The sequence below is a fragment of the Canis aureus genome, chromosome 14 (assembly GCF_053574225.1).
Source record: "Canis aureus isolate CA01 chromosome 14, VMU_Caureus_v.1.0, whole genome shotgun sequence".
In the NCBI taxonomy this organism is placed as follows: Eukaryota; Metazoa; Chordata; class Mammalia; order Carnivora; family Canidae; genus Canis; species Canis aureus.
In genome coordinates, this window is record NC_135624.1 from 54,240,518 (window position 1) to 54,252,535 (window position 12,018).

Genomic DNA, 12,018 nt, shown 5'->3' on the forward strand with positions numbered 1-12,018 from the left:
GACAGGTTTTCAACATTTCACCATTGAATATGATATCAGCTGTGAGATTGTTATATATGGCCTTTATTAGGTTGAAAGATATTCCTTCTTTCCCTAACCTAAGAGTTTTTATCATGAATGAATGTTGAATTTTGTCAAATGCTTTTTTTGCATTTGTTAAGATGGTCATATGACTATTATGTTTTATTCTATTAAAGTAACACATCACATTTATTGGTTTGCATATGTAGAACCAGCCTTGCATTTAAGGGATTAATTTCACTTCATCATGGCATATGGTCCTTTAATGTGCTGCTGAATTTGTTTTGCTAGTATTTTATTGAGAATTTTGGAATCTGTATTCATCTGGGATATTAACCTATGATTTTCTTTTCTTGTGTTGTCCTTATCTGGCTTTAATATCAGAGTTACGGTGGCATTGGCATTTGAGTTTGGGAGTGACTTTTTCCTTTTCAATTTTTAAAAGTGAGTTAGAAAAGGATTGGTGTTAATTCATCTTTAAGTATTGGCAATATTAAAACAATGAATCCATCTGGTGTTGGGCTTTTCTTTGTTGGAAGATTTCTGATTACTGATTCAATCTCCTTACTGTTTAATTCATCTGTTCAAATTTTGTTTCTTCTTGATTCAGTCTTTTGAAGGGACACAGTTCAGCCCATGGCAAACCTTTTGCTGAGTTAATGAAGTTGATGAGACTATTTTCATGGATGAATGTTGAGTTTTGTCCAGTCTTCTTTGTTATCCATTAGAATGACTATGACTTTTCCTGAATAGTCCATTAATATACTGAATTAAATTAATTGATTTTCTAATTTTAACCAAACTTCACTTTATCACAATTTATTATGTTTGCAATATTGCTGAATATGTTACTAGGATTTCATCATAGATTTTTGCTTCTGTGCTTTTTGGGGATACTACCCTTTAGTTTTCTTTTCTTGCTTATCTTTCTTTTTCTTTTTTTCTTTTCTTTCTTTTTTTATTTTTTAGAGAAAGAGAGAGAGAGAGAGCAAATGAGTGCATTAGCAGAGAGGAGCAGAGGAAGAGGGAGAGAGAAAATCTTAAGCAGGCTCCCCCTGATGTGAGGATAGATCTTACAATCCTGAGATCATGACCTGAACAGAAATCAAGAGTCAGCTTAATCAATTGAGCCACCCAGACACCCCCTGTCTTTATTTGGTTTTAGTATCAAGATATAACTGGACCAATAAAATGAGTTGCGAAATGTTCTCTCCTAATAAAAACAATCAATACTATTTCTTTCCTGTATGTTTGATAGATTTATACCGCTGTCACTAACTTGCCTTGGAATTTTTGAGAAAAGTATTTCAACTATAATTCAATTTTATTAATCCATAATGGACACTTTCAGTTACCTATATACTCTAAAATGAGCTATAGTAATTTTATTGTATGTCAAAGATGGGCAAGTAAATCAAGAAATGTTGTGGAAGAAAAGAAAGGTCTGCCCAGGCAGACCTGAAGGCAATTTGAAAAAAGGAGACACAAGCTGGAGAAATTGTTGTTGAAATATTTTTGTCCTTTCCTCTTCAGACCAAATTTTCACATATCAAAGAATGTTAAAAGGAAACCAGAGAACTGGTCACTTTGGTTAAAAAAAAAAATTCCTATGTACATTTCACCTATAATTTTGATCTAGCCGTTAAAATGTAAGTAGACATTTATTTTTATTTACATTTTAGTCATTCTAAAAATATAACTCCTCTTATTATTAGTGACTTATATGGTCATAAGAAACCAGTATCAGGATGCCGGGGTGGCTCAGCAGTTGAGCGTCTGCCTTTGGTTCAGGGCATGGTCTGGGAGTCCAAGGATCCAGTCTCACATTGGGCTCCCCACAAGGAGCCTGCTTCTCCCTCTGGCTATGTCTCTGCCTCTCTCTGTGTGCGTCTCATGAATAAATAAATAAAATCTTTAAAAGAAAAAAAAAGAAAGCAGTTATCTTCAAGACTCCTATTATCGAATCTTTAGCATCTATCACTGCACATGAAGCAGCTGTTCTCATCTAGCTATAGAGTGCATGTATGATCACATTTCTGTAGTTGTGAATACAGAGGCAGTAACAGATACCACAATGATGTAGTATGGTGGCTGCAGAGTCAGATGGGAATCCAAGTCAAGCTCCAGAGTGTGCTTGCTCTGAGATCATAGGCAAGTTATTTAACTTATTTAAACTTTCTGCTTTACTCTCTACCTGTAAGATAATGATGGCAAGTATATCATGGGGTTCTTTCAAGGATGAAATGATTCAGTTCTTGTAAAGTGTTTGGAATAGTACCCCAAACATAGGAAACCCGCCATTATCATTGTAAATATGTGCCCTCTTGAAAAACGTAAGGTGGTTGTTTCTGATTATTTCCATTATTACTTTGTATTTCCAATGGCATTCTTTGGAGACTTAAAATTCCTTGAAAATTTTGCAGATGTGGTTGGTTCAAACATCAATATTGATTTTCTAACCCTAAAGTCATTAGCAAGGGTGTTCTGCTTTGATTGAGCCTTAAAAACTCTTTTATTTAAAGAGAGCATAATAAGTTAAACAAACAAACAAACAAACAAAGGACAAAGCAATCAAAGTTAGTAAATAGGCTGGCCATATGTAAAAATGATGTGCCAGAAAATCAAAATGTGTCCCCTTCTGCTTACACTTGATTCTGAGGAAACACAGCAAAATATTTTCTCATATTTGCATATACATATATATATATATAAACTAATTAATTATGTAACTGTACAAAACTTTACCTTGCTGTGTCTCTATAATATATAATGTATATAAATAATTATGTAACATATAAGTTTCTCTCTTTATACATGCACAATTGTTTCAACAATTAAGTACCAATTCATTCTTCAGATTAAGAATATTTACTAAAAATTTTCTGTACTTACTGCTCCTTTTACAAATGGAAACTATCTTCTAATATTGTCTCCTTTGATAAAAGGAGCCGTACAAATAAATGAGCACTCTTCAAATTTCCTAATTAAGTCAAAAAATACTTACAGCACATACCATGAAAGAGAAACGACTTGCTGGTGACTGTTCTATTCTTCATGCCAATCTAAAAATTGTCTAGGCAAGTAGACCTTATATTGATGAAGAATTTTGAAAAAAATAGCTTATCATTTATATTTTTACCCAAAAAGCAGATACCTCTTGATACCTTAAAGGAAAATAAAGAAGGTGGTAATTTTAGTTGTAGAAGATTTAGAATTAATTGCAAACAAAAGTTATATATTTTAAAGTCAATTGAAGCCCCATTTTGTTGAGCTAAATATGTCTGGCCCTATTAAATTTTATAATTTATAATATTGACAAGAATAACAAACGCATTTAATCATCTAAAGAGGATTTAATACAAATGTCAAGTGCTTCATACTATGTATCAGATATTCTCTATGCTAAAAGAAATGCAGTACTCTTTAGGAGACAAATAATATATGCATTATCCTTTGAAGAATATGTGTGGCTACATATAATCAAGGAATGAATTGCAATTCTGGCTATCTATTACATTTTGAAAATAAGTAACTATAAATAAAATATTTTGTCAATTTTTTAAAGTCATTACCTACTAATGCCTCTGATATTTATGAGTACAAAGATAATGCATTTCAGTGAAACCAAACCAATTTTCTGAATGATATGAAATAATATTGCAAGCTTTTTTTTTAATACACTAATATTGAGATTGATGATTAAGGTTTACTTCTAAAATAGGCATAGATTCTTCAGCTATTTGTGAGATTGTTATCTAAAATCTCTGAAAAATAAAGTAAAATAATGCTTTCCTGTATGCTTCCTACTTTACTTTCAAATGAAAAAACACATTCTGTATGCTTTTAGTGGGAAGCAAAATAGAGTAGGTATCAACATATTATAGATTTCTTCCACCCTAGTTATGTCATTTTTTTTTTTTTTTAGAAAACTCACTGTTTTTCTTGAATTAATTTGAATTATTTTCTACAATAAGATTTCAGGTTAGGTGAGCTAAAAAAATATTTACAGATAAATTATTAAAAATATAAAGTGGATTTTTAAAATTATAAGATACAAAGCCTGGACATATTTACTCAAACTATAGAAAATCAAAGATAAAGAAAAAATTTGAAAGAAGAAAAATGAGAAGAACCAACCTTATGAATAAAGAAGCAAAGATAAGAATTATGTCTGACTTCTCAGAAATCATGCAAGCAAGGAGAGTTGAATATTTAAAAGGTTAAAAAAAGAAAAACACCAATCTAGAATTCTGTACCTGTAAAATTATTCTTCAAAATTAAAGGAGAAATAAAGACTTTCTCAGAAGAAAAAAGTTAAAGGAATTTTTTTGCCAGTATATCTGCCTAGAAAGAAATGTTAGGAGAATTTTGTTAAGAGAAAGAAAATTAGGTAAGTCATAAACTAGGATCTACATTTAAAAAGTAAAAGCATCTGAGAAAGAATAAATGGAAGTAAGATAGAATTTATTTTTTTAAAGCTTATAAAATTTTTATTATAAAAATAAAAACTTAGGGAATATAGATATTTGTAAAGCTTTAATCCTTTTGCAGAAAACTTAGAAAATATAGAGGAATTTAATTTATCTTATTATCTTATTATTATTTAATTTATCTTATTAATTAATCCAATAATTAGCAATGTGTTTATAATAATAATAGTGATATTATATTCAATTATGTATAGTTATACACATATTTACACTTATGTATAAGTGAAATGAATGATACTAATAATACAAGGACAAGGTGTCTTCTTCCTGACTGGTCTTCGGTGGTTAGTCTCTTCAGAGCTGTCCATAGCAAGATGTCTTCAGGAAATGCCAAAATTGGGCATCCTGCTCCCAACTTCAAAGCCACAGCTGTTATGCCAGATGGCCGGTTCAAAGACCTTAGCCTATCTGACTACAAAGGAAAATATGTTGTATTATTCTTTTATCCTCTTGACTTCACCTTTGTGTGCCCCACAGAGATCATTGCTTTCAGTGACAGGGCAGAAGAATTTAAGAAACTCAACTGTCAAGTGATTGGTGCTTCTGTGGATTCTCATTTCTCTCACCTGGCTTGGATCAACACACCCAAGAAACAAGGAGGACTGGGACCTATGAACATTCCCTTGGTATCAGACCCCAAGCATACCATTGCTCAGGACTATGAAGTCTTAAAGGCTGATGAAAGCATCTCGCTCAGGGGCCTCTTTGTCATTGATGATAAAGGTATCCTTTGGCAGATCACTGTAAATGACCTTCCTGTTGGTCACTCTGTGGATGAGAGTCTGCGACTGGTTCAGGCCTTCCCGTTCACTGACAAGCATGGGGAAGTGTGCTCAGCTGGCTGGAAGCCTGGCAGTGATACCATCAAGCCTGATGTCCAGAAAAGCAAAGAATATTTCTCTAATCAGAAGTGAGCGCCTCGCCATTTTAGAGCCGGGCTGTAGTGGGCATCCATGAAAACAGAATCTTTTTTTGTACTATTGTCATGCTTAAAACAAGACTTTAGACTCTGCAGATGTGGTATGTGGTATGGGACAAGACAGGCCTTTCCTGCAGGGTTTGGGGAGGCCAGCCTTTCTTCCTCTGGAGAGAATGGTCTGAGCTGTGCTATAGGGCAGGCCAACTGATATGTACAATAGCGGGGCATCACTTTTGATCTTTTGTTGCTTCTGTTAAACTTGAACTGAGAAAAAAAAAATAATACAAGGACAAGAGGGAGGAATTAGGAAAATTTTGTTGTCATAAGTTATTTGTACTACCCATGAAACAACATAGATTTTTTTTTCAACATAGATTATTTAAAAGCAGACTTGCATTAGTTGTAAATGTATATTGCAAAAATCTAGGACAAATACCTAAAAAAACACAAAAATATTTTTTTAAAAAAAGAAATATAATTGATATACTAAGGAAGCAGAGGAAATGCAATCCCATAAAATGCTCAGTTAAAACTACAAAAAGGAGAAAAATGGCGGAAGACAAAAATATGAACAATAGAAAGGGCAAATAGTTATTAATCTGTCTACATCAATAGTCACTTTAAATATCAATGGTCTAAACACTCCAGCTAAAAGAGATAGAATTAATGAAAAACAAGAATCAGCTGTTTTTTCTACATGAAACCCACTTTAAATACAAAGATATATACAGGTTAAAATAAAGGGGTGATAAAAGATGTACCATAGTAGCACTAATCAGAGGAAGCAGGAATTGCTGTTTTGCAGACACAACAGACTTCAGAGTAGGAAAATTGAATATGCACCTAATAATAGCATCTTAAATATAAGAAGCAGAAACTGATACAACTGTGAGAAATAGATGAGTCCACTGCCATAATGGAAACTTTAATACCCATCTAACAGAAATGGACAAATGTATGGGAAATCTCTTCACCTTCCCATCAGTAAATCTAAAACTGTTTTAGAAAATAGACTGTTGGGGCACCTGTGTGGCACAGTCAGTTAAGCATCTGCCTTTTGCTCAGGTCATGGTCTGAGGGTCCTGGGATGGAATCCCCAATTTGGACTCCCTCTTCAGGGAGAGGAGACTGCTTCCCCCTCTCCTCCCTGGCTCTCTCGTGCTCTGTCTCTCACTCAAATAAATAAATAAATAAATAGTCTTAAAAATTCTTAATTCTACTCTTCAGAACTCCCTGCAAAAAAGGGGTGGGGGACATACAGATTAATGCCAAAATTAGAAAAATAAAATATGAGAGAAAAGCAATCAAGGAATATCAAAATTGCCATTTTACCAAGTAGTAAATTGGAATTCTTAACATCTTTGGGGGAACATCAAAATTATTCAAGGAATGCAAATGCCAGTATTAACAATCTGAAAACAAAGCGGTTAAATATTAATAAAGTACTTAAAGTGATTAAGGATTAATAGTTATCAAGGAACATTCGAATAATAACTTGAACTCTGCTGATATATGCATAAGTTGGTTTAAAAAAATATTTCTTTTAAATCCGTTAATTCCTTTCCTAGGAATGTATCCAAGGAAAAATTCACATTTTAGATAAGAGTTTATGAACAAAAGACGCACATGATTCTTTATAATGAAAAAAAAATAGCAATTCCTTCTTGAAGAGACCAACTCTGGCCTCCACATCTTACTCCAGCCCTACTATAATCCTTTTTGTACAGTGCCATTTTTTCTAGGACATTTATCACCTTCTAACATATTGTTACAATTTATTCATTTACTATGTTTATTATTCATCAGAAATTTCCTAGCATGGGAATATAAAGTGTATATGTGCAGAGTTTTTGTTTTTTAAGTTTTGTTGACTGATGTGTTACAGGTGCCAAGACTAGCCCTGCCTACAGTAAGCACTCAGCAAATATTTAGTGAATAAAATAATGTCAAAAATATAAGAATGATACATAAATATAAATAAATATTGCAAACCATAATTTTGTTTTTCAAAATAGAATAGGAGGTGTTAAAATATATACAGGTTTCATAAATATATACATAGGTGTGTGAGAAATCAGAACACAACATTCTATATGTATAGTGATGAAAGTCATACACATATATGTGTATGTATATAGAACAAAAGAACACTAATGCCTAGAGCTGGTCAAATTAAATATGATTTTTAATTTTCCTTTATTTCTACCTCCAAATATCATACCATTGTTACATATTTAACATTTAGAGATAATATTATTAAAATATTGTAGGCTCCATATGGCTTGATTTAGATAATAGTTTACAAAGAAAATGTTATCTCGGCACTAGGTATTTAAGGGATTATCTAGAGAGACAGAAATATCTTAGGGTATTGGTTTGAACCAGGGAAGAAAGGAAACTCAGATGAGATAAAATGACATGCTATACCACAGTAGTGAACACTGAAGTTTCAGAACTTTAAAAAACTTCACAGGTACGAAATTGATAAGGCTCTTGGCCTTCCCCAAGTCACCAGTCTCCCTTGGTTGGACTATTTATCACAATGGTCCCCAATTGATTTCCCAGTTTGCACCTTCAGCCCTGTACCCTATTCTCCACAAGGCAGCCAGAAGGCTTCTACAGTCTGTGTCATTTTTCTTCTCAGAATTCTCCAACAGCTTCCTATATTACTCAGGACAAAAATCAAAAGTTCTCCACATTGTATACATAGTCCCGCTATAGGACCTGAAATATCTTCCACCCAGTTCTGTGATGGAATCACCTCACGGCAAAAGATTTTCTAACTTTCCTTTGTAAAAAGCCAACCCCCAGTCCACAGAAAACCCCAAATCTCTTTTAACCTGCTTTATTTTTCATCACTGGAATTGTTACTACCTGATACATAATATAATATAGGGACACATGCCTTATATATATACGTTAAATACACATGGATACATACATGCACGTATATGTACATATGACATATATCACATATATACATATACTATCATACCTAATACAACTATATATCTTATGCCCCTAGCACACTTATATTTATGCATACCATATATTTAATATCTGTATTTCACTACCTCATGTGTGTGTTTGCACAAATGCCTGTGTGCCATTTGTTTTCCCTCAGTCTTTTGCCATGAAAATATAATATTTATGGAAAAACACACTCAGGTTTTTTTTTGTTCAACATTACATTTCTTTATCTAGTAGAAGGCCCTGTGCATGCATAGAAATTAATGAATATTTATTTGATTAATGAGTACTAAATAAGTTTAGTAAATTAAATTCACACATTTTTGTGTGTGCGTGTTCACTCTTCCTACTTTATAATAAGGAAGATTTGATGATTACAAACAGATATGTACCTATTTATTCATCGACTTGACCAATTTGCTGTTCTACTGATCTGTCTGCACCTCTGACCTACCTTCATGCAAGGTTATTCAGTGGCTTTAAGCTTAGGTACCTCTCTCTTAAGTGATTTTCTCCGCAGTTGCTCATTTCTTTAAGTTCTCTGCCAAGCTCTGCATGACTGCAAAACTTCCTAAGAAGAAAGTTAGTAAAGAAATCACTGTGGCATTCTAATTTTAGCTAATTCTAATAAAATTTATTCATAGATCAGGGATGGTGAAAGAGAGGTTAAAAAAATCTGTACAGATTATTTCACACACCTCAAGGGAGGCTGACTTTACATTATTTTAAATGACGAATTCCTCTTGGCTGGTTTTGACAGAATTGGATCTGACTGAGAATCTCTCTTAACATGATTATGTGATTATCTGAGATTTTTTCCTTCGTCCTACATCTTTTCAATTGGGAATGGGAATATCTACAATTGTATATTTTGGGATCTAGACTTTCGTGAGTCTGAGCACACCAGCCTTTGAGATGTAGCAGTTTCAGGAGAGACTCATGAAGGTGAATATTGATGCTCACATCTGCTCTAATCAAGGACCTGTGTTTCCTAGTCTGTACATACCAGGCTTAGGGTGAAGGATGATGTAAAAAAATGTTATGACTGAAATTTCTATGGTCTGGAAAAAGTTCCTTATTTTTACAAACCAGATCCATGTGTTCAGAATGGCAGGACTGTTGATTGGCACATCCCAAACAAACAGTCCGGGGCAATGTTATTCTTAATTTAACTTGCTGACTCTTTAATTTAATTTGCCAATATCACGCTTTCTAAAAAAGCTAAGGAAAGAACTTTGGTAGCCTTATGAGAATTCCTGAGAGATTATTTCTCATTTCTGTGAGTTTAAAAACCAGTTTGAAATACCTTTACATCGGGAATTGTCTCTTAAAAAGTTAAGTAGAGTTCTTACATTAGACTTGGCTTATGCTAATTAATGGTCACTTATAATTTACAACTTTGTGTATGTCTATAAAAACAGCAAATGTATGAATGAGTATTGCAAACAAAATAAAATACCTGAATTTTCCAAAGGTTGCTTCTTTCATGTCCAAGCAAAGAACTGTGACTTGGGTGAAATATTTTTCCTAAGAAATACATTTTTGTATTTCTCTTCATTTTGTATTTTTGTTCATTATCCTGTTCGTTTTATTTTTGTAATTCTTTCAAGTGAATAATTGTTTTGGGTGTATGACAACTCGAATTAAGCTATTTCTGTTAACCAAATAGTTCATCAGCAACTTTCACTTAGAACTTCTTTGATAAACAGCTCCACTCTTGGTGAATCTATTTGTTCCTGAGTCAAAAGTTAAAAGTAATGTTGGGCAAGTAAAGAACAGTGAGGCAAAGGACAAATAAGTATATTCATCTTTTAGAAATGGAAACATTTTTATTAGGCATCAAGTGAAACAGTGTATCAAAAAGTTCAAATATATTTTGTTTCAGAATATTTAAACAACTTTTAAAAATCTTAATACTGTGGCAGGCATATAAGTAACAACGTGGCAACAAGCATTACTGTTCTCTAGAGTTATTTATTGTCATTCAATAAGACTGAGAGGTTGGATGCAGTAGCTGATAGTGAGATAATGAGAGTTGTCAACACAGAGAATCTATTGATGTAGCTGCAAAGATTGGGGAGATATTTTGAGGGGAAAAAAAAAGGACAAACTAATCCTGGTCAAAATAGAATTATAGCAACATCTGTAGGAGACGGGTGAAATAGATGGTGGAATCATATAAGAAAGGCAGTATATGTATAGTTATTAAACTTATGGATAATTCAGTAAACTAAGTAACCCAACTGAAGGTTTTCTGGAAAGTGCAGATCAGGAAAATACATTCTCCAAATTAGTAGACAGGCATGTCATCCCAAAATTGTCAAATTGTGTATATTCCATTCTTGGATTTTGAATCATCACTGAATGGACAAGGAGAATGAGAAAAAACAATTGTGACCGTATCTGGATGGTGTACCGTGGTCATGGGGCCATTATTACTGTTATTCCTTCTAAATCCTGTGGTTGCCTTGAATCTTATGTTTCCAAATTTGGGTTCTCGTCTTTTTGCCATGTATGTGATACATCATCTTTCCCATCCCTCATTTATCTTGCCATACTTTTCCTTCAGCCTAATTTCAATTTCACAAAGTTAAGATATGTACTCAGTTAAGAAAACAGAAGATTCTTATAATTATAGATAAAATATTTTACAGTACCTAATAATCACAGTCTTTTGACCCAGAAAATTTAAAGCTAATAGAAACTCTAACTTACTTAAAAATTGATGCAGCAGTGGATATGTTTATCTCTATATAGCCCTCATGCATGTGTTTTTTAAAATAAGGTTAAAAATTAAAGTTTATATTCTGTTTCTTTTATATGTTTTTATTTTTTATTTTTTAATATTTTATTTATTTATTCATGAGAAACAGAGAGAGAGAGAGAGAGAGAGAGAGAGAGGCAGAGACACAGGCAGAGGGAGAAGCAGGCTCCATGCAGGGAGCCCAATGTGGGACTCGATCCCAGGTCTCCAGGATCAGGCCCTGGACTGAAGGTGGTGCTAAACCACTTAGCCACCCAGGATGCCCATATTTTATTTTTTAAAAAAAGATTTTATTTATTTGTTCATGAGAGACACAGAGAGAGGCAGAGACATAGATAGAGGGAGAAGAAGGCTCCTCGTGGGGACCCTGATGTGGGACTTGATCCCGAAACTGGGATCACACCCTGAGCCCAAGGCAAATGCTCAACCGCTGAGCCACTCAGGCATCCAAAGTTTCTATTTATATTTTTAAAAGTAATCTTTGTTTTTCTCTTTTGTTGATAACAGTTTATCTATCTATCTATCTATCTATCTATCATCTATCTATCTATCTATCATCTCAGATCTGCTTCAGGGAAAAGATCTCTGCTTTAGTGTAAATATTTGGTAAATTTGGTAAATTAAGTTTTTGAGATGTAGGTTTTTCCTAGATTTTTAACCCGCAAACACTGAGCGCCTATGTGTAACACTTATCAAAAATGTTCCTACATGACCTGGCACATGTGATGAATGAATGAATAAATGAATGAATATATGAAAAATGCTTACCTCCACTGGTTGCCTCCACATATTTACTTCTAATGGTTATTTGGTTGATATTTTAGATTTCTGGAGAAAGTGTAAAATCAGTAAGC

At 33.3% G+C, this 12,018-nt stretch overlaps 1 pseudogene; it reads left to right on the top strand.

The window, feature by feature from the left end:
* Nucleotides 1–4,784: 4,784 nt before the first annotated feature.
* LOC144282959 (peroxiredoxin-1 pseudogene) lies at nucleotides 4,785–5,644 on the top strand (annotated as a pseudogene).
* Nucleotides 5,645–12,018: the final 6,374 nt, after the last annotated feature.